The following is a 25,509-nucleotide window of genomic DNA, read 5'->3' on the forward strand; positions in this document are numbered from 1 at the left end:
TCGCAATAATTAATATATGTATATATTGTACTGTAATTGCAATGTTTACTTTATTATATTGTAAGGGTGCATCCATTTGGAGGGCAGGATTCTCGCATCATTCTATGAGAATGATGGGCAATTCATGATCACATAGTAAATAGACTTCATTATTTTTTATTTATTTTAATATCATTATTCGTTCACAGAGCACTCATTTGGGCACCCTCGCCCGGGACTTTCATCCATCTTTCTGCCTATATAGTCCCACACAGACGCCCAGTGGCCCACAGCAGCACGGTCCGCATCCCTCAATGGGGTCCATGTTGAGCTCTCGTGGAGACAGGGGCATTCTCTGTGGGTCCAGGCATTAGGTGGAGCTGTCTTGGTAGGTTCCAGCCTCTCCCCGTCTTGCCACGAGCTTTGCATGGGCGCCTAGGTGTCAGGTATGGTGGCATCACAGCACTCGACACTCCCATGTGGGCTGGTCATGCATGGGGTCTCTGCCTGCCTGGTTCCCTGTGTGTGGTGTGGGCTTGCGATGGGACATGGGAGCGGCCACCTACCCCTTTTGCAGGGTCATCTGTCAGCATCCGTTATGCGTCTGGAAGGTGTGACGTCATACATCACGCCTACCCGACGCAATAGTGAGGAGTACAAATAGATCCATGCGGCATTGGTTAAGCTGCTGGAGTCCCTGGGAGCCACACTGTCCGTGCAGCTGCAAACAGGTATAACCTTTTTTGTTCAGGGATATTACCAGTGTGGTGTCTTTGCTTTGCCTTGAGAGGTGCCATGCCCCAGTTTCTGGGGGGTAACATCTTCCTTTATGTCATTTGCGTTCATTGCAGATTACAACATCTACGGTTATGTTATTGTCCTGTCCTGTTCAGGAGTCTTCATTATACAAAGTATACAGGCAAGCATTTTTTTTTTATCACATTTATGGTAGGACAGTTTGAATTGGTCTCCCTTTTTTGGAAACTATATTTGGAGTTTTTTCTATACCCCTGCAGGACTGTAGGCGTGGAACCTCAACTTTGAAAATAGCCATACATTTGCAGCTGCATTGTGTTGGACACTTTAGGCTAGAGATGGGCGAACGATTCGGCCCGAGCATAAGTTCGGGCCAAACTTTAGCTGTTCGGACGTTCGTCCGCTTGTTCGGCCCCCGAACCGACCACAATGCATTGCGGTGCTAAACAGTGCATTGCAAGCCCAGATTGGCTAAAACAGTGAAAGCTTCAGCCAATCAGGGCACAGAGCACTGTCAGAGTCATGATTGGACACTGTCATCATGACTTTATCCAATCATGGCTCATTCCCACCCCACAGTACAAAAATAAGTATTCTTTCAATGGCAGCCATTTTCAGTGTGAATTTGGCGCGGAAAGAGATAGAACAGGGCTCTGTTCAGTGGTAGTTAGTGTGCTATACTATGCTATTTTGCTTCAATTGTCAGTGTAGAATATTAGTTTAGTGTCAGTCTAGGGATAGTGTGAGTGTAGTGAGGAGGACCATCATTCAGCTTTGCATAGTGTGCAGCTAGAGTAGGGACAGTTCTGATAGTTTCAATGTAGTGTAGTGAGACCATGTCATTCATACATACATTAGTGTGGAGTAGGGACAGCTCATATAGTTTCAGTGTAGTGTAGTGAGACTGTGTCAGTAATCTTGACATTAGTGTATAGCTAGAGTAGGGACAGTTCAGATAGTGTCAATGTAGTTGAACATGTCTGTATGATTGCGTTACTGCCAGTTTAACGCCATTTACTTCTGTGTGCGTTAATGCCAGTTTAACGCCATTTACTTCTGTGTGCGTTACTGCCAGTTTAACGCAATAACGTTTTGTGTGTGTCACTGCTAGTTTAACGCCATATCGTTTTGCGTGTGTTACTGCCAGTTTAACGCCATATAGTTCTGTGTGTGTTACTGCTAGTTTAACGCCATATAGTTTTGTGCGCATTACTGCCAGTTTAACGCCATTTAGCTTTGTGCGTTACTGCCAGTTTAACGCTATTTACTTCTGTATGCATTACTGCCAGTTTAATGCCATAGCGCATTGTGTGCATTACTGCAAGTTTAACGTCATATAGTTTTGCGCGTTACAGCCAGTTTAACGCCATTTACTTCTATGTGCATTACTGCCAGTTTAACACCATATAGTTTTGCATGCATTACAACCAGTTTATTGCCATATCGTTTTGTGTGCGTTACTGCCAGTTTAACGCCATATCGTTTTGCGTGCGTAACTGCCAGTTTAACGCCATATAGTTCTGTGTGCGTTACTGCCAGTTTAACGCCATATAGTTTTGTGTGCTTTACTGCCAGTTTAACGCCATTTAGCTTTGTGCGTTACTGCCAGTTTAACGCTATTTACTTCTGTGTGCATTACTGCCAGTTTAATGCCATATCGTTTTGTGTGCATTACAGCCAGTTTAATGCCATATCGTTTAGTGTGCATTACTGCAAGTTTAACGTCATATAGTTTTGCGTGCGTAACTGCCAGTTTAACGCCATATAGTTTTGTGCGTTACTGCCAGTTTAACACCATATAGTTCTGTGTGCATTACTGCCAGTTTAACACCATATAGTTTTGTGCGTTACTGCCAGTTTAACGCCATATAGTTCTGTGTGCGTTACTGCCAGTTTAACGCCATATAGTTTTGTGTGCGTTACTGCCAGTTTAACGCCATTTACTTCTGTGTGCATTACTGCCAGTTTAATGCCATATAGTTCTGTGCGTCACTGTACATTTGGTGCATTATATTGCAGTATATTATAGTGTATCCGTGGAGTGTGTCAGTGTAGCTTGAGTACTCAAATTAAAGATCACCAAACACCTCTTTACATTGATTAAACTGCATCTACATACATATTTCAACTTCTTCTTTACATTTGCTTATAAGCACTGCCCCTTCCATCCCAATAATGTCTGGGAGGACAACAAGGAGAGGCAAACGTTCTCTTGGCACTGTAAGAGGGCCAGCAACAAATGTGTCCACAGGCAAAGGTGGACGCGGTGGTCACTCCTCAGGCAGGGCATCAATGTTGAAGATGAAGGAGATGGAGATGATGATGATGATGAGGTCACTGATGCGACTTGGGTGCTAGATAGAGCAGAGGAGGAAACTGAAGGTGAGGTGGCACAACCCCAAGGAGGCTGACATCAAGAAAGAGTAGAGTGTAGCCACCCTATTCCTTTACATTCTGCAGCTGTTATCTCCTGGCCCACTCCCCAAAGCTCAGCTGTCTGGGTCTTTTTCAGCACATCTGCAGCAGATCGCACTGTTGCTATCTGCAAACTGTGTCTCAGGCACATCAAATGTGGCAAAAACACCAACCATTTGGGAACCGCATGCCTACCAAGGCATTTAACGTCCAACCACTCAGCCCATTGGCAAGAGCACCTAAAAGCCACACAGAAGGGGCACAAATCTGCCCTTCCTCTTCCTCCTCCTTACCCACTTCAATCTGCCCCTGTTATACCGAGTCATTACCTCTCAGCAGCCTCCACTGACAGGCATGATGGTATAGAAAAGGGTGTCCCAGGTCCTAACTGCACATCTGCCAGCAGCACACCATCAGCTGTAAACTGTAGCTGGCAAATTTCTCTGCCCCATCTGCTGCAGTGGAAAAAAAATACAGTCCCTGCCACCCATATGCCCAGCGTCTAAATGCAAATTTGTCAAAGCTATTGGCTCTCCAACTTCTGCCTTTCAGCCTGGTGGATTCTGCCCCCTTCCCTGAATTTGCACAATGTGCTGTACCACAATGGCAGGTTCCTAGTCGCTACTACTTTTCACGTAAGGCCGTTCCATCGCTCTACCATCATGTGGAAGGGAATGTTCTGGCATTGTTAGGCAAGGCAGTCAGCCTTAAAATCCACCTTACTGCTGACACGTGGTCCAGCAAGCATGGGCAGGGACAATATATTTTGTTCACAGCACACTGGGTAATGCTGCTTGCAACTCGAAAGGATGCAGGACAGGGCTCGGCGCTGCAGCTTGTTGTGCCCCCAAATCTCCATACAGCTTGTGGTGATGATGCTAGACCTGTAAGATCTACCCCCTCCTCCTCTGCCACCTCCATGCCCTCCTCTGCAGAATTGTCCTATGAACATCAGGTAACCCTAAGCGTTCAAAGGGCTATTCAATGATTCAGGCTAAAAGGTGCCATGTAGTGCTTCAGCTGGTGTGTTTGGGGGACAGGAACCACACCAGAGCAGAGATTCTTGCAGCTCTGCAGGGACAGGCCCAGAGGTGGTTCACACCACGCCAGCTGGTGCCAGGAATGGTGGTGTCCGATGATGGCTCAAACCTCCTGTCAGCCCTTAGACAGGGAAGGTTGACACATGTGCCATGCCTGGCACATGTCCTCAGTTTGGTGTTGCAGTGTTTCCTAAGTACGTACCCAGGGTTGCAAGATGTGCTAAAACACGCCAGAAGAGTCTGTAGGCATTTCAGGTAGTCATATACAGCCAGTGCTCTGTTGGCTGAAGTTCAGCGGGAATTCCACCTGCCCATAAACAGCCCGATTTGTGACATGCCCACCAGGTTGAACTTGACTTTGGCAATGCTGAAGCGGCTATACATGCAGCAGAGGGCTGTCAACGAGTACCTGTGCCAGTACGGCACAACTATGGGCTCAGGCTGCCTCAGCTTTTTTCCCCACGCCAATGGCTTATCATTAAGGATGCATTCCCTGTATTGTCACCATTTGAGGAGGCCACAAGGATGGTGAGCCGTTTCAGTGCATGCATCAGTGACACAATCCCTGTTGTGTTCCTGCTGGAGCAGACTCTGCGTGGCATTATGGACAGGGCACTGGAGGCAGAGCAGCAGGAGGAAGAGGAGGACTTCCTTTCCTCCCAAGGCCCATTTTATCCAGACACTATCATTCCTATGTCACAGAACACACAGGAGGAGAGAGGGGAGGAGGATGAGGAGAAGTATTCTGGCACTTTCATAGGCTTTGCAGAATAGCAAGACATGCGTCAATCTTTAAGCGATGGCTTTCCAACCCCAGGACCCTTGGGAGTAATACGTGGCTGGGAGGAGGAAGTTCCAGATGCTGTCATCCTGAGTGACCCCGAGGAGTCTGCTTCTCAAGCCTCGGCAAATTTGAGGCGCATGGGCAACCTCATGCTTCAAAGCCTGCGAAAGGACCCAAGAATACGTGGCATAAAGTAGAAGGATGATTACTGGCTGGCAACCCTCCTTATAAGGGGAAGGTCTCAGAACTCATCCTGTCCCCACAGAGAGTGTAAAAGATAAAATCTCTTGAGGACTCTTGAGGATTTTTTAATGTTTTTCCTGACTTCAGTAGGTTACAGTTTGGTGGAAAATGTTGTTTTGAGTCTTTTATTGGTTAAGAGAGAAGCGTTGGAGACGACGTCTGCCTTAGTGAGGCATTTCGGAATTTTTTTAGTCCTCCCCGCCCAGGTCTGTCAGCTCCCATATCCCATTGGCAGCATCTGCATCACATGGTGGATGATTACCCCGGGACCAAAACAGAGATGGAGAGATTTCCAGCTGACGATTCACTGACCTACTGGGTCATGAGAATAGACCACTGGCCAGAACTTGCCCAGTATGCTATTGAGTTGTTGGGCTGCCCTGCATCCAGCATGCTTTCAGAACGGGCATTCAGTGCTGCAGGAGGTTTTGTTACTGAGCATAGAACGCATCTGTCCACAGACTCCGTGGATTGTTTTACTTTTATAAAAATTAATCAGTCCTGGATTACCAGCTATGAAGCCCCTGATGCCGATGTCACTGATTAAATCTTTTTGGGATGTGGAATCTCTGCAGGACTTCGAGGCTGCCTAGCTTTGAGGGTGTTCAATCATTTCATCTGGAAGAATTTTTTTGGTATAGGTTTCATGGGCATAATTAACACCCAAAGACCAATTTTTCTGCACCTGTTTGACAGGTGCATATCATTGCAATTTTTTACAGCAAGGCCAATTCTTGCTTTCATCAAGAGTACCTCTATAAGGTTACGTTGGGAAGGCGCCGCCGACACCCAAAGACCAATTTTTACACATCCGTTACTTCTATCCAAACTCAAAGTGACACCAGAATGTATCCAAAAAATCTCTAATCTTGTTCCCAGTGCACTACATTGTGGCCTCATCATTCACACTGGTTCCCCAGCTGTTGCTGAGCAAAATAAAGGCAGCTTACAGGGAAAATTTAATTTTTTTTGGCTTTATAAATGCAATTATTGCTGCAGCAGATTCTATACATGGTACAGATCTGCCACTTTACACGTAGACTAAGGGTACCCCCAAGGCACTATTTTGGAAGGATTTTTTTATTTTTATGCTTTCACTTTAAAAATCAAAAAATCACTGCTCATTTAAAAACGTTTTTTACAAACTTCTTTTTATTGATACTTGTCCCCCAGGGGAGGACCCGGACCCCTATAATCATTGTATGCCCAATTACTTGCATATAAGCCTTCAAAATGGGCACTCTTGATTTTTGATGTTCGGGTCTCATTGACTTTAATGGGGATCATTATTCGGGTCCGAACTTTCGCAGTGTTCGAAAGTTCTGGTGCGAACCAAACAGGGGTCTTTTCAGCCCATCCCTACTTTAGGCCCCCAGTCACTTATTTAATAGAAATCTTCTATGTAAGCATACTTCTTACTTTTTGTCTATTTATGAGATGTGAAAATAATTTGATCTGATTACATTTTTCCAATGACATGCATTGCCATTGACATGTCATATCAATATGTTTCGATCATTTTTATGTAACAGTAGATTTCACAATGGTATCTAAGCCAATCAATGGTACTCCTTTCTGTGGGTGATTCGGCTTGGTCTGTGTCTACTCTTATGCGGGCCCTGGTTCCCAATTATTTGCTCTGATATTATCTATCACAGACTGGTTTCTGAATCTCCTATGCATTGAAGCCAGAGCCTACTGGTTGAGAATTCGCTGTCACCCCTCTTGGATGCATCCATGTATATATATATATATATATATATATATATGTACTTGGTTCAATGTATTTTATGTATTTCTTCAAGTCTGAGATTTGTATAATTAATATATATATATATTTATATCTACTTATTAGAGAATAATGTTCACGCAAGCTCCTGAGGAAGCCGCAAGGCGAAACATGTACAATTCATGTGTGGAAAATTGAACATATATGTGGATATATTGCATAGAGAAAACAACCCCTGTTTTTTCTGTAATTATTGTCTTTGTCTGTTTTTCATGTTTTTGTAATAAAATAATGTATTTTTTCATACTTCGTTGTGATATATTAATTTTATTGTAACAAGCACCCACAAAGTCCCATACTCCCAATATGTTTTTTTTCCCTGCTCTTTTTCAAAGGGATGATGGTGCCAACTGCCAAGTTAACATATCTGTGTCTTGATCACTCTAATCCATCAGTCTATTAATTAATATACCTTAAAATGTTACTTGGCTAGGGAGTGAAGGAAAATCTCCATAAAGGAGAAAAAAATAAACATGGTAGAAGTTATAACACGTCTGCTCCGGTCCTATGCTGAGTTGTCAGCAGCAGCTTCTGTGTGTAGGCATGTGCAGGAGAGGCAGCCAACAATGGAAGTCCTATATTAACTTTATGGGTGAAGTCACTTCCCAGACATTTCACAGCCGTTGTTGGCTGTCTCCTGCGCACAGCTTAATCTTCCCCTCGATTATGGCAAGTGGTTTAGGCCCTCAGGTAGTGAAACAAGCTCAAAGCATGATGCTCCCTCCACCAAACTTCATCATTAGGATGATGTTTTGTTGTTGGTAAGCTGTCATTTTTGCACTTTACATAGTGCTGAATATTCTTTCCCCACAATCAACCTTAGTTTATTCAGTCCCTTTGGGTCTGGTATGAATTTTAAAGGTAACCCCCACGCCATTTTTTTTAAATATACCAGACCCTTATCTGAGCATGCAGCCCAGGATGTCAGAAAAGGGAGGGGACGAGCGAGCTCACCCCCCCTGAACCATACCAGGCCACATGCCCTCAACATGGGGGCTGTTTTGGGGCAGGGGGGCTCTGCCCCCCCAAAGAACCTTGTCCCCATCAACATGGGCCTCTTCCCCACAACCCTGGCTGGTGGTTGTAGGGGTCTGAGGGTGGGGGGTTTATCAGAATCTTTAACAAGGGGGCCCCCAGATCCTACCCCATGTGAATGAGTAAGGGTACATAGTACCCCTATTCATTCACCCCAAAAAAACACTCCTTTTGAAGCCATCAACCCAGCATGCTCCTGGCCAATGATGTCACAAGGGGGTGGGATCACCAGGTGGCACCACCCCTTAGTTATTTAAAATGGTTGGCGTGAGCAGACTTTTTTCTTTCTTTTCGTGTGGCAGAAGGCATTGTTATGATGGTTCTACACTGAGGGGATATTTATTTTTCTTTTTTAAATAAAAGACTTGTCACAAACTGTCTAACATCTTTATACACTACACATTTTTTTGGTGGTGAATGAGTAGGGGTACTATGTACCCTGTACTCATTCATATATAGGGGGATCTAGGGATCCCCTTGTTAAAGGGGGCTTCCAGATTCTGATAGGACCCCCTCCCGCAGACCACCACAACCACCGGCCAGAGTTGTGGGGAAGAGGTCCTTGTCCCCATCAACATGGGGACAAGGTGTTTGGGGGGCTGAGCCCCTCCTGCCCCAAAGCACCCCCCCATTTTGAGGGGATGTGGTCTGGTATGGTAAAGGAGGGGTGGGCGCTCGCTCCTCCCCTCCCTTTCCTGACCTGCCAGGCTGTATGCTCAGATAAGGGTCTGGTATGGATTTTGGGGGGAACTTATGCCAATTTTATTTTTCTTATTTTGGGGGTTCCCTTTAAAAACTGTACAGGACCCGAAAGGCCTGGTATGGATTTGGGGGGGGACCTTGTGATGTTTTTTAATTGCCGGCAATAGTTTTTTACTTTCAGCTGTCAGCGGGGAACCCCACTGACAGCTAATGACTCATCGGTTATTAAGGACAAAACGGCCACCCGCCTGGTTGTTAAGGATGCCAGTGGCAGCTGGTTCCTTAAATATCGCATGCCGGGAACACTAATTATTTACCGTACGCAATATTTTTTTCTGAAAACTGACTTTCACCCCCGTTTTATGCGGTATTTACCAAGCATTTTTGCTTTATGTGGTAAAAACCGCATAAAGCAGTAGTGAATTGCCATTTTCAGGATCACATGTGGTATTTGGGAAAACACCTAAATACCGCATATGATCTGGTTTTGTGAATGGAGCCAACTATGTGTGTCTATTGTTGTGACCTAAATGAGGATCAAATCATATTTCACTGCATATTACATCAGAAAAACAGTTATTTTCAAGGGTTTCACACACTTTTCCTTGCCACTGTATGTCTGTGTGTACCTTTATTATACATAAGTTTCTTACTTCCTGGCTCTGTTACAAGAGAGAAAGGAAGTAGGGAGATTAAGGAAGTCTGGATTATATCAACATACATAAATGAATTGGACTTTCTAGGTACCATAATCATAATTACTCAAACTCTTATATTTGTTAAATATTAAAATATATACTTCGTTCATAATAATTAAAATTAACAAACAGACTATAGGCTGATACAAATTGCAGTAAAACCATACAAAAGACTGTATATAACTTGTCCTGAACAACTATTGTATTGTTTGTTGTTCATTGGTGTCATGCAAGAGTCATTGCACAGCCATTAAAAGTATACACAATAGCAGTGTTTACAAAGATTTAGCTTGTTCACAATGAAGAAAGCTCCTCTTCTTATCTTGAGAATGGGTTGAATATTTGTAAACACAGGGTACCAATAATTATAGGATAATTTTTTATCTTATGTGAGGGTTTAAAGTGATACTGACCACAAATGATTGTGGGATTTTTTTTTAAATGAGGGGATTTAATGTGCCCACCAATCGAACCCCAATGATCACCAATAACTTCAATGGGATTTGCCCATTCAGGTTCATCAAAGTTTGTCCTGGGGACTTGGGGGGAATAAATAAAATTTATAACAGTATAGCCCACAAACATATAGATTATAGGGAGCAAAGGCAATATTGTAAGATCCATCAAAACTAAAATAAGTAAATGCGAGAAGTTCATGAGGAGAAAATGAAGGACTTGTAGGACTTCAACTAGAGGGTGAGAGTGTACCAGAAGAGCAAACCAGTGCAGGAAATAGAAGTCAACCCAGAGGAGCCTATTCCAGCAGAGGTAATTGATCAGGCAGGAGCTGGTCCAGGCGCCTCACGTTGCTCCAGCCAAGTTAAAACGAATTCTGGATCCTCAAAGAATTGGGCTCTAGCATCACCCATGACACACAGTCTAGTGGGAAAGAGCATGGCATAGGAGATATGGCATATCCGGACCTGGCGTTTAGCTTCAGTAAACTATGCATGCTGCTTCTGTACTTCTGCAGAAAAATCTGGGAAGTCCATTATCTTGCCATTGTGAAAAGGGATATTACCCTTCTCCCTAGTGGGCCATATTACAGTATCCTGATTTAAATTGTTTCTAAATTTGTCAATAAAGGTACTTGGAGGCGCATCTTGTGGAGGTCATCTAGCAGCTAAGCGGTGGGCTCTTTCCACCACAAAGGTGGAGGAGAATGCTGGCCAGCCAAACATGGTTAAAAGTAAGTTCTCCATAAATGTGGGGGGGGGTCTGTTCCCTCAGCACCCTTGGGCAGGCCCACAAACCTTAGATTACAGTGCCGGAGCCTGTTTTCCATGTCATCTTGTTTTTGTTGGACAGCATGAAGTGTGGTGTGGAAGCCTCTCATTTGCAACCTGTAATGGCAGCAGGTCGACCTCCACATGGTCAAGCCGAGTCTCTTCCTCTGTGACTTACTCCCTCAGCTCCTGTAGATCTTGTAGATCTTGATGAATGAGGAAGATATTGATCTTCACCTCCTCGATCTTGCAAGTCAGGGTACTCTAATGCCCTGTACACATGACCGGTTTTGCCATCGGAATAAACTCTGAAGGTTTTCCCGTTGGAGTTCCTACAGAATTCCGCTCAAGCTGTCTTGCATACACATGGTCACACCAAATTCCGACCATCCAGAACACGGTGACGTACAACATGTACGATGGGACTAGAAAAAGGAAGTTTAATAGCCAGTAGCCAATAGCTTCTATCTTGTACTTGCTTCAGAGCATGCATCATTTTTTTGAGCGTCAGAACAGCTTACAGATGAGCGTTTTTTCCGATAGTAATTTGTTCCATCGGAAAAATCGAAAAATATAAGTCCGTCTGAATTTTTGACGGAAAAAGTCCAATGGGACATACACGGTCGGAATATATGATGAAAGGCTCCCATCAGACTCTTTCTGTCAGAAATTCCGCTCGTGTGTACACGTCATAACAAGTACAAACTGCCACCAGAACTTTTGTGGTGTCAGCGCTGGCCGAGTCACTAGCAGAAGGTGTGGAAGCGCCATCTTCCCTGGTGTGTCCTTTTCCTTGTGCCGGAATTTGTCTAGTTGCGGTGGAGACATGGTCGACCGGCCTGAGAGAAGGTTCAGATAGTCCACAAGAGGGAAGAAGAGGACAGAGGAATCACAGGATGTAGTAAATAGGATAGGTCTCAAGCAGAGCTCCTGAGCTGTGCTCCTTGCACAATGCTGTTCCAGGCCACACCCCAATGCAAAGTAGGTTCATAAAATTTTAAATCTTTGGCAAATTGAACCCAGGCAGATTCATCCATCCCTACTTTACATCAATACTCTGACATGCCTTTCTAATGGTGTTAATGGGTGCCAATACAGCCACTAGGGATGGGCCAAATGGACCCCTGTTGAGTTTGCACCAGAACTTTTGAACACTGTGAAAGTTCGGACCCGAATAACGAACCCCATTAGAGTTAACGGGACCCGAACATCTAAAATCATTTTGAAGGCTTATATGCAAGTAATTGGGCATACAATGGTTATAGGGATCTGGGTCCTGCCCTGGGGGACATGTATCAATAAAAAAAAGGTTTGTGAAAAACGTCATTTTTAAATGAACAGTGATTTTTTTATTTTTTAAAGTGAAAGCATGAAAATGAACAAATCCTTCAAATATAGTGCCTGGGGGGTCCCCTCAGTATACCTGTAAAGTGGCATATCTGTACCTAGAATCTGCTGCAGCAATAATTGCATTTATAAAGCCAAAAAAATGACATTCTCCCTGCAAGCTGCCTTTATTTTGCTCAGCAACAGCTGGGGAGCCAGTGTGTATGATGAGGCCATACAGAGATTTTTTGGATCCATTCTGGTGTCACTTTGACTTTGGATAGAAGTAACGGGTGTGTAAAAATTGGTCTTTGGGTGTTGGTGGCGCCTTCCCATCTTAACCCTATAGAGGTACTCTTGACGAAAGCAAGAATTAGCCTTGCTGTAAATAATTGCAATGATATGCACCTGTCAAACAGGTGCTGAAAAATTGGTCTTTTTGTGTTAATTGTGCCCATGAAACCTATACCAAAAACATTCTTCCAGATGAAATGACTGAACACCCTCAAAGCTAGGCAGCCTTGAAGTCCTGCAGAGATTCCATATCCCAAAAATACTTAATTAGTGACATCGGCATCAGATTCATTTTTATAAAAGTCAAACGGTTCACGGAGTCTATGGACAGACGCGTTTTATGATCAGTAACAAAACCTCCTGCAGCACTGAATGCCCGTTCTAAAAGCACGCTGGATGCAGGGCAACCCAACAACTCAACAGCATACTGGGCAAGTTCTGGCCAATGGTCTGTTCTCATGACCCAGTAAGTCAGTAGATCATCAGCTGGAAAGCTCTCCATCTCTGTTTTGGCCCCGAGGTAATTGTCCACCATGTGATGCAGACGCTGCCGATGGGATGTGGGAACTGACAGCCCTGGGCGGAAAGGACTAAAAAAAATCCGAAATGCCTCACTTAGGTGGACACCTTCTCCAACGCTCCTCTCTTGAACAACAGAAGACTCAAAACTAAGTTTTCCATGACACTCTAACCTACTGAAGTCAGGAAAAACATTCAATAAAATCCTCTTTAACGTGTCCTCGAGAGATTTTATCTTCTGCACTCTCTGTGGGGACAGGATGAGTTCTGAGACCTAACCCCTTATAACTGTGGTCAAGGAGGGTTGCCAACCAGTAATCATCCTTCTCCTTTATGCCATGTATTCTTGGGTCCTTTCGCAGGCTTTGAAGCATGAGGTTGCCCATGCGCCTCAAATTTGCCGAGCCTTGAGAAGCAGACAACTCGGAGTCACTCAGGATGACAGCATCTGGAACTTCATCCTCCCAGCCATGTACTGCTTCCAAGGGTCCTGGGGTTGGAATGCCATCGCTTATAGATTGACGCACATCTTGCTCTTCTTCGAAGCCTATGGAAGTGCCAGAATCCTCAACCTCCTCCCCTCTCTCCTCCTGTGTGTTCTGTGACATAGGAATGATGATGTCTGGATAAAATGGGCCTTGGGGGGAAAGGAAGTCCTCCTCTTCCTCCCACTGCTCTGCCTCCAGTGCCTTGTCCATAATGCCACGCAGAGTCTGCTCCAGCAGGAACACAACAGGGATTGTGTCACTGATGCATGCACTGAAATGGCTCACCTTCCTTGTGGCCTCCTCAAATGGTGACAATACAGTGCATGCATCCTTAATGATCAGCCATTGGCATGGGGAAAAAAGCCGAGGCAGCCTGAGCCCGTAGTCATGCTATACTGGCACAGGTACTCGTTGACAGCCCTCTGCTGCATGTATAGCCACTGCAGAATTGCCAAAGTCAAGTTCCACCTGGTGGGCATGTCACAAATCAGGCTGTTTATGGGCAGGTGGAATTCCTGCTGAATTTCAGCCAACCCAGCACTGGCTGTATATGACCACCTGAAATGGCTACAGACTCTTCTGGCCAGCTTTAGCACATCTTGCAACCCTGGATACATATTTAGGAAACGCTGTACCACAAAATTGAGGACATGTGCCAGGCATGGCACATGTGTAATTTTTCCCTGACTAAGGGTGGACAGGAGGTTTGAGCCATTATCGCACACCACCATTCCTGGCTTCAGCTGGCGTGGTGTGAACAACCTCTGGGCCTGTCCCTGCAGAGCTGCAAGAATATCTGCCCCAGTGTGGTTCCTGTCCCCTAAACACACCAGCTGAAGCACTGCATGGCAACGTTTAGCCTGACTCATGGAATAGCCCTTTAAACGCTTAGGGGTACCTGATATTCATAAGACAATTCTGCAGAGGAGGGCATGGAGGTGGCAGAGGAGGAGGAGGGGGTAGAGATCACAGGTCTGGCATCATCACCACCAGCTGTATGGAGATTTGGGGGCACAGCAAGCTGCAGCACCGAGCCCTGTCCTGCATCCTTTCGAGTTGCAAGCAGCATTAACCAGTGTGCTGTGAACAATATATATCATCCCTGCCCATGCTTGCTGGACCACGTGTCAGCAGTGAGGTGAATTTTACGGGTGACTGCCTTGCCCAACTATGCCAGAACATTCCCTTCCATGTGATGGTAGAGAGATGGAACGGCCTTACGTGAAAAGTAGTAGCGACTCAGAACCTGCCATTGTGGTACAGCACATTGTGCAAATTCATGGAAGAGGGCAAAATCCACCAAGCTGAATAGCAAAAGTTGGAGAGCCAACAAATTTGACAAGCTTGCATTTAGATGCTGGGCATGTAGGTGGCAGGGACTGTATTTTTTTTTCCGCTGCCGCAGATGGGGCAGAGAAATTTGCCGGCTAGAGTCTACAGCTGGTGGTGTGCTGCTAGGACCTGGAACAACCTGTGTTATACCATCATCCCTGTCAGTGGAGGCTGCTGAGAGGTAATGACTCGGTATAGCAGGGGCAGACTGAAGTGGGTAAGGAGGAGGAGGGACAGATTTGTGCTCCCTTTGTGTGGCTTTTAGGTGCTCTTGCCAATGGGCTGAGTGGTTGGACGTTAAATGCCTTGTTAGGCATGTGGTACACAAATGTCTGGTGTTTTTTGCCACGTTTGATGTGCCTGAGACACAGTTTGCAGATAGCAACAGTGCGATCTGCTGCAGATGTGTTGAAAAAGGCCCAGACAGCTGAACAGGGCCGTCTTTAATATTGATTAGACCCTGGGCAAATAATTTTTTTGGCCCCCTGCCTGCTTTGAGACATACAATAAAAAGCAGCTAGACTCCAAATCAGTTTACTGAAACAGATCAGACAGCGATTGCGATTGGTTGCCAGAGGTTACAGTGTATCATTACCACTCACTGACTGGTTGCTAGAGGTTACAGCAGTTGATTGGTTGCTATAGGTTACTGCACATCATTACTGCTTACTGATTGGTTGCTAGAGGTTACAGCACATCATCTCGGAGTAATAGTATGGGTGGGTGGCAGTGGCAAATGAAGGGCACCAACATCCCTGTAGTGAATGTCAGAAAAGGGGGGATTTATTTGGTGGGACTTTAGGGGTGCCAACAAAAAAGAGAAGGTCATCCAATGCTCAACAGTAGGTATGTAAAAAGTAAAGATTTTATTGTTACATACAAAACATCATAAAAATTCCAATATAAGTTGTACACACATGTTCAAGGATACTTTATCCTTGATATTTAGAAATATATAACAGATGATGAAGTATATTCACTTAATAGTAGCATTGGAGTGATTGTCCCGACATGTTTCGCCACTTTTGGCTCATCAGGGGACATTTTAAAAGCAAAATAGATGTAACACTGCATATAAAAAAGTACAAGCATTACATTGGCTTGAAATATAATACAAAATAGTAAAGTAATATAATGACGTACAAGCACAATAGGGTATACTGTTGACCGCTGGGCCCATTAACAAAGGCTCACCCATATGCAGAACTCATACCTGCAATTAAATGTTGGGAATAAGGAAAACCCTCGCTGAATGGTGCGCATGGAATATGCTGGAAGAGGCCCAGATGAGCTTGTCAGCTGCAATCTAGTCAAAAAGTATTAATAAACGTGTATTTTATATTTAAGTTGGGATGTATGTTCTATTCAAAATGGGGGGGGGGGGAATTGGGGGGAAGAGAAGGAGAGGATGTAAAGGAAAGAAGAGAGGCGGGTGTGGGGGTGGGAAGAAGCAAGGTGAAAGGGGGAGGGTTGATAAGGAATGTGAAAAAAGGTGAGTAAAAAATTAGAGATCTAAAAGATGGTCATAAATCAATCATGTGGAGTCATTAGTACGTATCCAAAGGAAATGAAATTTACTTACATTCATAGGGACAATAAATATGAGGGAATCAAAAGGTACCAGGATTTGCAGACTGACTGAAGTCTAGGGGGAAGATGTATGAAAGATGTTTATAGAGTAAAATAATGAATTTTTTTGAAAAATATGCTGAAAGGACAAGGCTATATGAATTGAGGTAAAGGTACAAAGAGGGATAGAAAAGAAGTATAGTCCATATTATAGACTTATCTAAAGATAAATAGGTCATCTTATATACGAAGGTGACCAAAACCTGCTGCAGATCACCTGCCCCCCTCAAATTTGGGGGTGGTAAAGTTTCCACAGGCGGCAGCAGGTAAGAAAATATATAAATAATTAAATGGGTAAACTAAGATCTGAGGAATGGTAATGATCATAAACCTGTTTGGAAACTTTACCCCCCAAATTTGAGGGGGGCAGGTGATCTGCAGCAGATTTTAGTCATCTTCGTATATAAGATGACCTATTTATCTTTACATCACTCTACATTAGTCTGTGCACTTTTTGATTTATGTCCGTCTTTTAGATCTCAAATTTTTTACTCACCTTTTTTCACATTCCTTATCAACCCTCCCCCTTTCACCTTGCTTCCTCCCACCCCACACCCACCTCTCTTCTTCCCTTTCCATCCCCTCCTTCCCTTCCCCCCAATTTTCCCTTCCCCCTCCCCCCCCCCCCCATTTTGAATAGAACATACACTCCAACTTAATTATAAAATACACGTTTATTAATACTTTTTGGCTAGATCGCAGCTGACAAGCTCATCTGGGCCTGTTCCAACATATTCCATGCGCACCATTAAGCAAGGGTTTTCCTTGTTACCAACATTTAATTGCAGGTATAAGTTCTGCATATGGGTGAGCCTTTGTTGATGGGTCCATCGGTCAACAGTATACCCTATTGTGCTTGTACGTCATTATATTACTTTACTATTTTGTATTATATTTCAAGCCAATGTAATGCTTGTACTTTTTTTTATATGCAGTGTTACATTTATTTTGCTTTTAAAATATCCCCTGATGAGCCAAAAGTGGCAAACATGTCGGGACAATCACTCCAATGCTACTATCAAGTGAATATACTTCATCATCTGTTTTAAATTTTTAGATTTATCCTTGAACATGTGTGTACAACCTATATTGGAATTTTTATGATGTTTTGTATGTAACAATAAAATCTTTAATTTTTACATACCTACTGTCGAGCATTGCATGACCGTCTCTTTTTTGTTGGCACCCCTAAAGTCCCGCCAAATAAATCCCCCCTTTTCTGACAGCACATCATCTCCTCACTGCTTGCACACCATGGACTGGGGAGGTGAGGGGGCCCATTAATATAAAGAAAACTCCTAGGGATTCTAGGACTCCTGGGCTCCGTGGCAGTACTGGGGGGGGGAGGGGAGGGTGTGATCAATGGCAATGCTGATTTTTTTTATACTGACTACCAATATAAAGAGGAATTTTAACACTGGCCACCAATGTAATAGGGGTTTACACTGACCACTAATGTAATAGAAGCATTCACAGTAACCACCAATGTAAGGAGGGATCTACACTGACCCCCAATGTAAGGGGGACATTCACACTGGCCACTAGTGTGAATGAAAGGATTCTACTCAAGGACCAATGTAATGAGAAGATTTACACTGACCACCAATGTAACTGAGACATTTAGCCTGCGTTCACCTTTGTGTGTGTCGGGAACGCATGCAAAATCGATTTCCTGACATCACAGAAACGTTCTGCCCTTTAGCAGATACACAGCAGTGCCATTAATTATTAAATAACACCCTCACACATCTGCTGACACCTGTGCATCCTTAAACCCCTGCTAACCTCTGTACCCCAAACCTCCCCCATCCTCTCCACTCCCCTTTAACTCTTCCTTCCTCCTCTGCTCATCTTTGCACCCACCTTACTTACCTCCATACATCCCCACCTATATTTACATATGAATCCTGCCGGTCTGCCTCTATTTACATATGAATGCCGTCACTATTTACATATCAATGTTGGTATTTACATATAAACACAGAGTCTGCAGGTGAGTCATCTGTACACAACAATAGGGCAGAGCTGGGCAGCATTAGTAACAGAACTTCACACTGAGATATCAGGACACAGCATGGGACTAAAACCTCAAGGGACAAGGGAATTTAAACTGGTATAGTTGCCAAGTATGAGGCAGCTGCTTTGGGCCCCACAACCATGCCAAGGCCCAGAGCAGCTGCCCCTTTTTCCATGCCTTAAAAACTGCCCTGCAGCTGAGCTTTGGGCAGTGGGCTGGGAGATAACAGCTGCAGAATGTGATGGAACAGAGTGGCTGCTGTCTATTCTTTCTTGATGTAAGCCTTCTTTGGGTTGTGCCGCCTCACCTTCAGTTTTCTCCTCTGCTCTATCTGGCATCCAAGTCACATCAGTGGCCTCATCTTATCTATTCCATCTCCATCTCCTCCATCTTTATCATTACCACTGGAGACAACTTGGCAATACGCTGCAGCTTGGGGAACATGAATGCCAATTTGTCTACCAGTGTTCCTCCCTCTCTCTAGGCTCATGTTCCTGTCATCCTCAACCTCAGAACCAACATCTGAATCCAGTAATGGCTGGGCATCATCAAGGAGCAAGTGGCTGACACTGTGATCAAATAACTCAGCTGACTCCTCAATGGCTGATGTTGGGGCTATGGCAAGAATAGATGTGGACAAGGAGGCAGGTTTATCCACTCTGGCAAATGCAGGGAACTGCACACTTGTCTCTGCTTGCGTGACAGAGAATGAGGAGGATGAGGAAGCTTTAGTAAGCCAGTCCAACACCTCCTCTGCATGCTGTGGCTGGATAGCATGGGCAAACTCACTAAACAGAGGAAATGATGCCCTGCCTGAGGAGTGACCACCATGTCCACCTTTGCCTGTGGACACATTTGTTGCTGGCCCCCTTACAGTGCCAAGAGAACGTCTGCCTCTCCTTGTTGTCCTCCCAGATATTATTGGGAGGGAGGGGCGGTGCTTATAAGCAAATGTAAAGAAGAAGTTGAAATCTATATGTAAATGCACTTTAATCAACGTAAAGTGGTGTTTGTTCCACTTTAATTTGAGTACTCACACTACACAGACACACTCCACGGATACACTATAATTTACTGCAATATAATGCGCAAACGAACAGTGACGCACAGAACTATATGTTGTTAAACTGGCAGTAACACATATAGAACTATATGGCGTTAAACTGGAAGTAACGTACACAGAAGTAAATGGTGTTAAACTGGCAGTAACATACACAGAACTATATGACGTTAAACTGGCAGTAACGCACACAGAACTATATGGAGTTAAACTGGCAGTAACGCACACAGAACTATATGGCGTTAAACTGGCAGTAACGCACACAGAACTATATGGCGTTAAACTGGCAGTAACGCACACAGAACTATATGGCGTTAAACTGGCAGTAACACACACAGAATTTTATGGAGTTAAACTGGCAGTAACACACACAGAACTATATGACGTTAAACTGGCAGTAATGCACACAAAACTATATGGTGTTAAACTGGCAGTAACACACACAGAACTACATGGCGTTAAACTGGCAGTAACACACACAGAACTGTATGGCGTTAAACTGGCAGTAACGCATACAAAACTATATGGTGTTAAACTGGCAGTAACACAAAAAACTATATGGTATTAAACTGGCAGTAGCTCACACAGACCTATATGGCGTTAAACTGGCAGTAAGGCACACAGAACTATGTGGCATTAAACTGACAGCAATGCACACAGAAGTAAATGACTTTAAACTGGCAGTAACACACACAGAAATAAATGGCGTTAAACTGGCAGTAACGCACAAAACAATATGGCGTTAAACTGGCAGTAACACATGCAGGACGATATGGTGTTAATCTAGCAGTAACGCACACAGAACTATATGGCATAAACTGGCAGTATTGCACACAGAAGTAAATGGCGTTAAACTGGCAGCAACGCACACAGAACTATATGATGTTACTGGCAGTAATGCACACAGAATTTTACCGCATTAAACTGGCAGTAACGCACACAGAAGTATATGGCGTTAAACTGGCAGTAATGCACACAAAACTATATGGTGTTAAACTGGCAGTAACGCACACAGAACTATATGGTGTTAAAATGGCAGTAACACAAAAAACTGTATGGTATTAAACTGGCAGTAATGTACACAAAACTATATGGCGTTAAACTGGCAGTAACGCAAAAACTATATGGCATTAAACTGGCAGTAACGCACACAGAACTATGTGGCATTAAACTGGCAGTAACGCACACAGAAGTAAATGGCGTTGAACTGGCAGTAACATACAAAACGATATGGTGTTAAACTAGCAGTAACGCACACAGAACTATATGGTGTTAAACTGGCAGTAACGCACACAGAACTATATGGCGTTAAACTGGCAGTAGCGCACACAGACCTATATGGCATTAAACTGGCAGTAACGCACACAGAACTATTTAGTGTTAAACTGGCAGTAACGCACACAGAACTATATGGCGTTAAACTGGCAGTAACGCACACAGAACTATATGGCATTAAACTGGCAGTAACACACACAGAACTGTATGGTGTTAAACTGGCAGTAATGCACACAAAACTATATGGCCTTAAACTGGCAGTAACGCAAAAAACTATATGGCATCAAACTGGCAGTAACGCACACAGAACTATATGGCATTAAACTGGCAGTAACGCACACAGAACTATGTGGCATTAAACTGGCAGCAATGCACACAGAAGTAAATGGTGTTAAACTGGCAGTAACGCACAAAACAATATGGCGTTAAACTGGCAGTAACACATGCAGAACGTTAAACTAGCAGTAACGCACACAGAACTATATGGCGTAAACTGGCAGTACTGCACACAGAAGTAAATGGCGTTAAACTGGCAGCAACGCACACAGAACTATATGATGTTAAACTGGCAGTAATGCACACAGAATTTTATGGCGTTAAACTGGCAGTAACGCACACAGAACTACATGGCGTTAAACTGGCAGTAACACACACAGAACTGTATGGCGTTAAACTGGCAGTAACGCATATAAAACTATATGGTGTTAAACTGGCAGTAACACAAAAAACTATATGGTATTAAACTGGCAGTAATGTACACAAAACTATATGGCGTTAAACTGGCAGTAACGCACAAAACTATATGGCATTAAACTGGCAGTAACACACACAGAACTATGTGGCATTAAACTGGCAGTAACGCGCACAGAAGTAAATGGCATTAAACTGGCAGTAACATACAAAACGATATGGTGTTAAACTAGCAGTAACGCACACAGAACTATATGGCGTTAAACTGGCAGTAACGCACACAGAACTATATGGCGCTAAACTGGCAGTAGCACACACAGACCTATATGGTGTTAAACTGGCAGTAACGCACACAGAATTATTTAGTGTTAAACTGGCAGTAACGCAGACAGAACTATATGGCATTAAACTGGCAGTAACGCACACAGAACTATATGGCATTAAACTGGCAGTAACACACACAGAACTGTATGGTGTTAAACTGGCAGTAATGCACACAAAACTATATGGCCTTAAACTGGCAGTAACGTAAAAAACTATATGGCATTAAACTGTCAGTAACGCACACAGAACTATATGGCATTAAACTGGCAGTAACGCACACAGAACTATGTGGCATTAAACTGGCAGCAATGCACACAGAAGTAAATGGTGTTAAACTGGCAGTAACGCACAAAACAATATGGAGTTAAACTGGCAGTAACACATGCAGAACGATATGGCGTTAAACTAGCAGTAACACACACAGAACTATATGGCGTAAACTGGCAGTACTGCACACAGAAGTAAATGGCGTTAAACTGGCAGCAACGCACACAGAACTATATGGCGTTAAACTGGCAGTAACGCACACAAAACTATATGGTGTTAAACTGGCAGTAACGCACACAGAACTACATGGTGTTAAACTGGCAGTAACACACACAGAACTGTATGGCGTTAAACTGGCAGTAGCGCACAAAACTATATGGTGTTAAACTGGCAGTAACACAAAAAACTATATGGTATTAAACTGGCAGTAATGTACACAAAACTATATGGCGTTAAACTGGCAGTAACGCACAAAACTATATGGCATTAAACTGGCAGTAACACACACAGAACTATGTGGCATTAAACTGGCAGTAACGCACACAGAAGTAAATGGCGTTAAACTGGCAGTAACATACAAAACGATATGGTGTTAAACTAGCAGTAATGCACACAGAACTATATGGCGTTAAACTGGCAGTAACGCACACAGAACTATATGGCGTTAAACTGGCAGTAGCGCACACAGACCTATATGGCGTTAAACTGGCAGTAACGCACACAGAACTATTTAGCGTTAAACTGGCAGTAACGCACACAGAACTATATGGCGTTAAACTGGCAGTAACGCACACAGAACTATATGGCATTAAACTGGCAGTAACACACACAGAACTGTATGGCGTTAAACTGGCAGTAACGCACACAAAACTATATGGCCTTAAACTGGCAGTAACGCAAAAAACTATATGGCATTAAACTGGCAGTAACGCACACAGAACTATATGGCATTAAACTGGCAGTAACGCACACAGAACTATGAGGCATTAAACTGGCAGCAATGCACACAGAAGTAAATGGCGTTAAACTGGCAGCAACATCCAAAATGATATGGTGTTAAACTGGCAGTAACGCACACAGAACTATATGGCGTTAAACTGGCAGTAATGCACCCAGACCTATATGGCTTTAAACTGGCAGTAACGCACACAGAACTATTTGGCATTAAACTGGCAGTAACGCACACAGAACTATATGGCGTTAAACTAGCAGTAACGCACACAAAACTATATGGCGTTAAACTGGCAGTAGCGCACACAGAAGTAAAATGGCATTAAACTGGCAGTAACACAAGCAAATAGTCACTACACTGACGCTATCTGAACTGTCCCTACACTAGTTATACACTAATGTAAAGATTACTGACATGGTCTCACTACACTACACTGAAACTATATGAGCTGTCCCTACTCTACACTAATGTATGTAAGAATGACACGGTATTACTACACTACAGTGAAACTATCTGAGCTGTCCCTACTCTAGCTGCACACTATGCAAAGCTGAATAATGGTCCTCCTCACTACACTCACACTAGCCCTAGACTGACACTAAACTAATATTCTACACTGACAATTGAAGCAAAATAGCACAGTATAGCACACTAACTAACTAATAGCAATGAACAGAGCCCTGTTCTTTCTCTCTCCATGCCGAAATCACACTGAAAATTGTTGCCAGTGAAAGAATACTTTTATACTGTGGAGTGGGAATGAGCCATGATTGGATAAAGTCAAGACAGTGTCCAATCATGACCCTGACATTGCTCTGTGCCCTGATTGGCTGACGCTTTCACTGCTTTAGCCAATCAGGGCTTGCAATGCACTGTTCAGTGCCGCAATGCATTGTGGTCGGTTCGGGGGGGCTGAACAAACAGTTGAAGGACCCGTTTTTTCACCGAATATCCAACCAACGAAAGTTTGGCCCGAACTTATGCTTGGGCCCCGTTCGCCCATCCCTAACAGCTACCTCTAGTCTCCACCAGAAGGGCATATGACAGGATAACAATGCAGCAATAGAACTTGGAGACAGGTGAAAATTATTTTAAAAATATTATTAATATCTTACTTTAAATCACAACTCCAGGCTCAGAATTTCTAATTTTTAAACCTAAGAACAGAAATTAATTGGTCTGAAAAACAGGTGTTTTTTGCAAGTTTGTGCTTTTTAAGATTTACTGTCTTCTAAAACTATTTAGAAAGTAATTATTTATTATTATATTATTAATATATATTATATTATTAATCCTAAAATTAATTAAACATAATGACATGAATTCCTAAATGGTTTGATTTTCGGCAGATCATATAAATCCCCATTCAGATATTCAGGAGAATCAAATAGTGATAAAATCAGCAATTCCCCAGCAATTCTAATTCAATCATCCTTATGAAGAGCTTGCATGTTGTATCTTTGTAACTGGATGAGCAGTAAAAAAAATGGAGCTCCAGACGATCAGCTCATAAATCCTCTTTTTTTATGACAATATGGTGGCAGTAAATAGAGGAGTGGTATCCAATGGCATTGGGGGGGGGGGGGGTCAGAAAATCACCCTTCATCAGGGTTTGGACTGAGTAGTCAGAATTTCAATATGTACTTATGGTACAATCATCTTGAAAGAGTTCTTATTCCACAAACAAAAAAAATGCAATGGCTCAGGCAAATGCAATGGCCACCCACAGTACCATTTTCAGCTATTGAGCCATTGCAATAGCTTGTTTCTGGATTAAGATTGCGTTCCAAGAGATCATACTATAAGTCCATATAGGCGTTCTAACTACTAAGTTCGAGTTCAGATGAAGGGGGCTTTTCTGGCCCCCAGAAAACATTGGCTCAATTTAGTCACTCTTTTGTCAAGTATAAGCATTTACCTTTGAGTTAATTTTGTGACTCTTTTTCATGCTCATCCATAGTTCTCAAGCCGGGTGGTTCCCACCTCGTGGGAATTTTCCCCCTCCCTTTGTTTTAGGGTGTCCAAAACCAAAAGCAACCTAATAAGAGTTTCCGTCAAATTACCAAATGTCTGTTAATAGTCTATAACATGCATGTCATTCGCCTAATTTCTTTCCTTGTTAATAGTTTTTCATCTGCGCTACAGTAGTCTATCCCATCTTTTCATAACTGTAATTGTTGTTCCTTTACCTCTATTGAATTGTATTACGAGGACATAAAATAACATAATAACTCAGTAGGAATCCAAAGGAAAAAACGTAATAAAAAACAGCAGTAATATATAGACACATATTGTTGGACTAATATTACCACATTGTTTTTAATTATTACACTTTATTCAAGTCCTAGAAAAGAAAAGACTGCAGTTCTTTGTAAATTATTAAGGTTTTAAATATCTCTGTAGGGTAGTTTTAAATTCTAGAGAGTAAACATTTATGAATTTTGCAATAACTGTAAGGCATACTTCAAGCAAAAACTTAACAAAATGGTTATGTTGATGTATTTGAAAGTAAATAGAGCCTTTCCATTATGTCCTTGGGTCACCTTTGTCCGGGTAGGGAAAGGCACTTTTATGGCATCTATAAGAGCTAGAATGCTGCATCGTCTATAGGATCTTTGTCCTCTGAGATCATCCCCACTTACTTTGTACAGGACCATATATTTTCATTA

Source organism: Aquarana catesbeiana, linkage group LG04, assembly GCF_042186555.1.
Source record: "Aquarana catesbeiana isolate 2022-GZ linkage group LG04, ASM4218655v1, whole genome shotgun sequence".
Taxonomy (NCBI): Eukaryota; Metazoa; Chordata; class Amphibia; order Anura; family Ranidae; genus Aquarana; species Aquarana catesbeiana.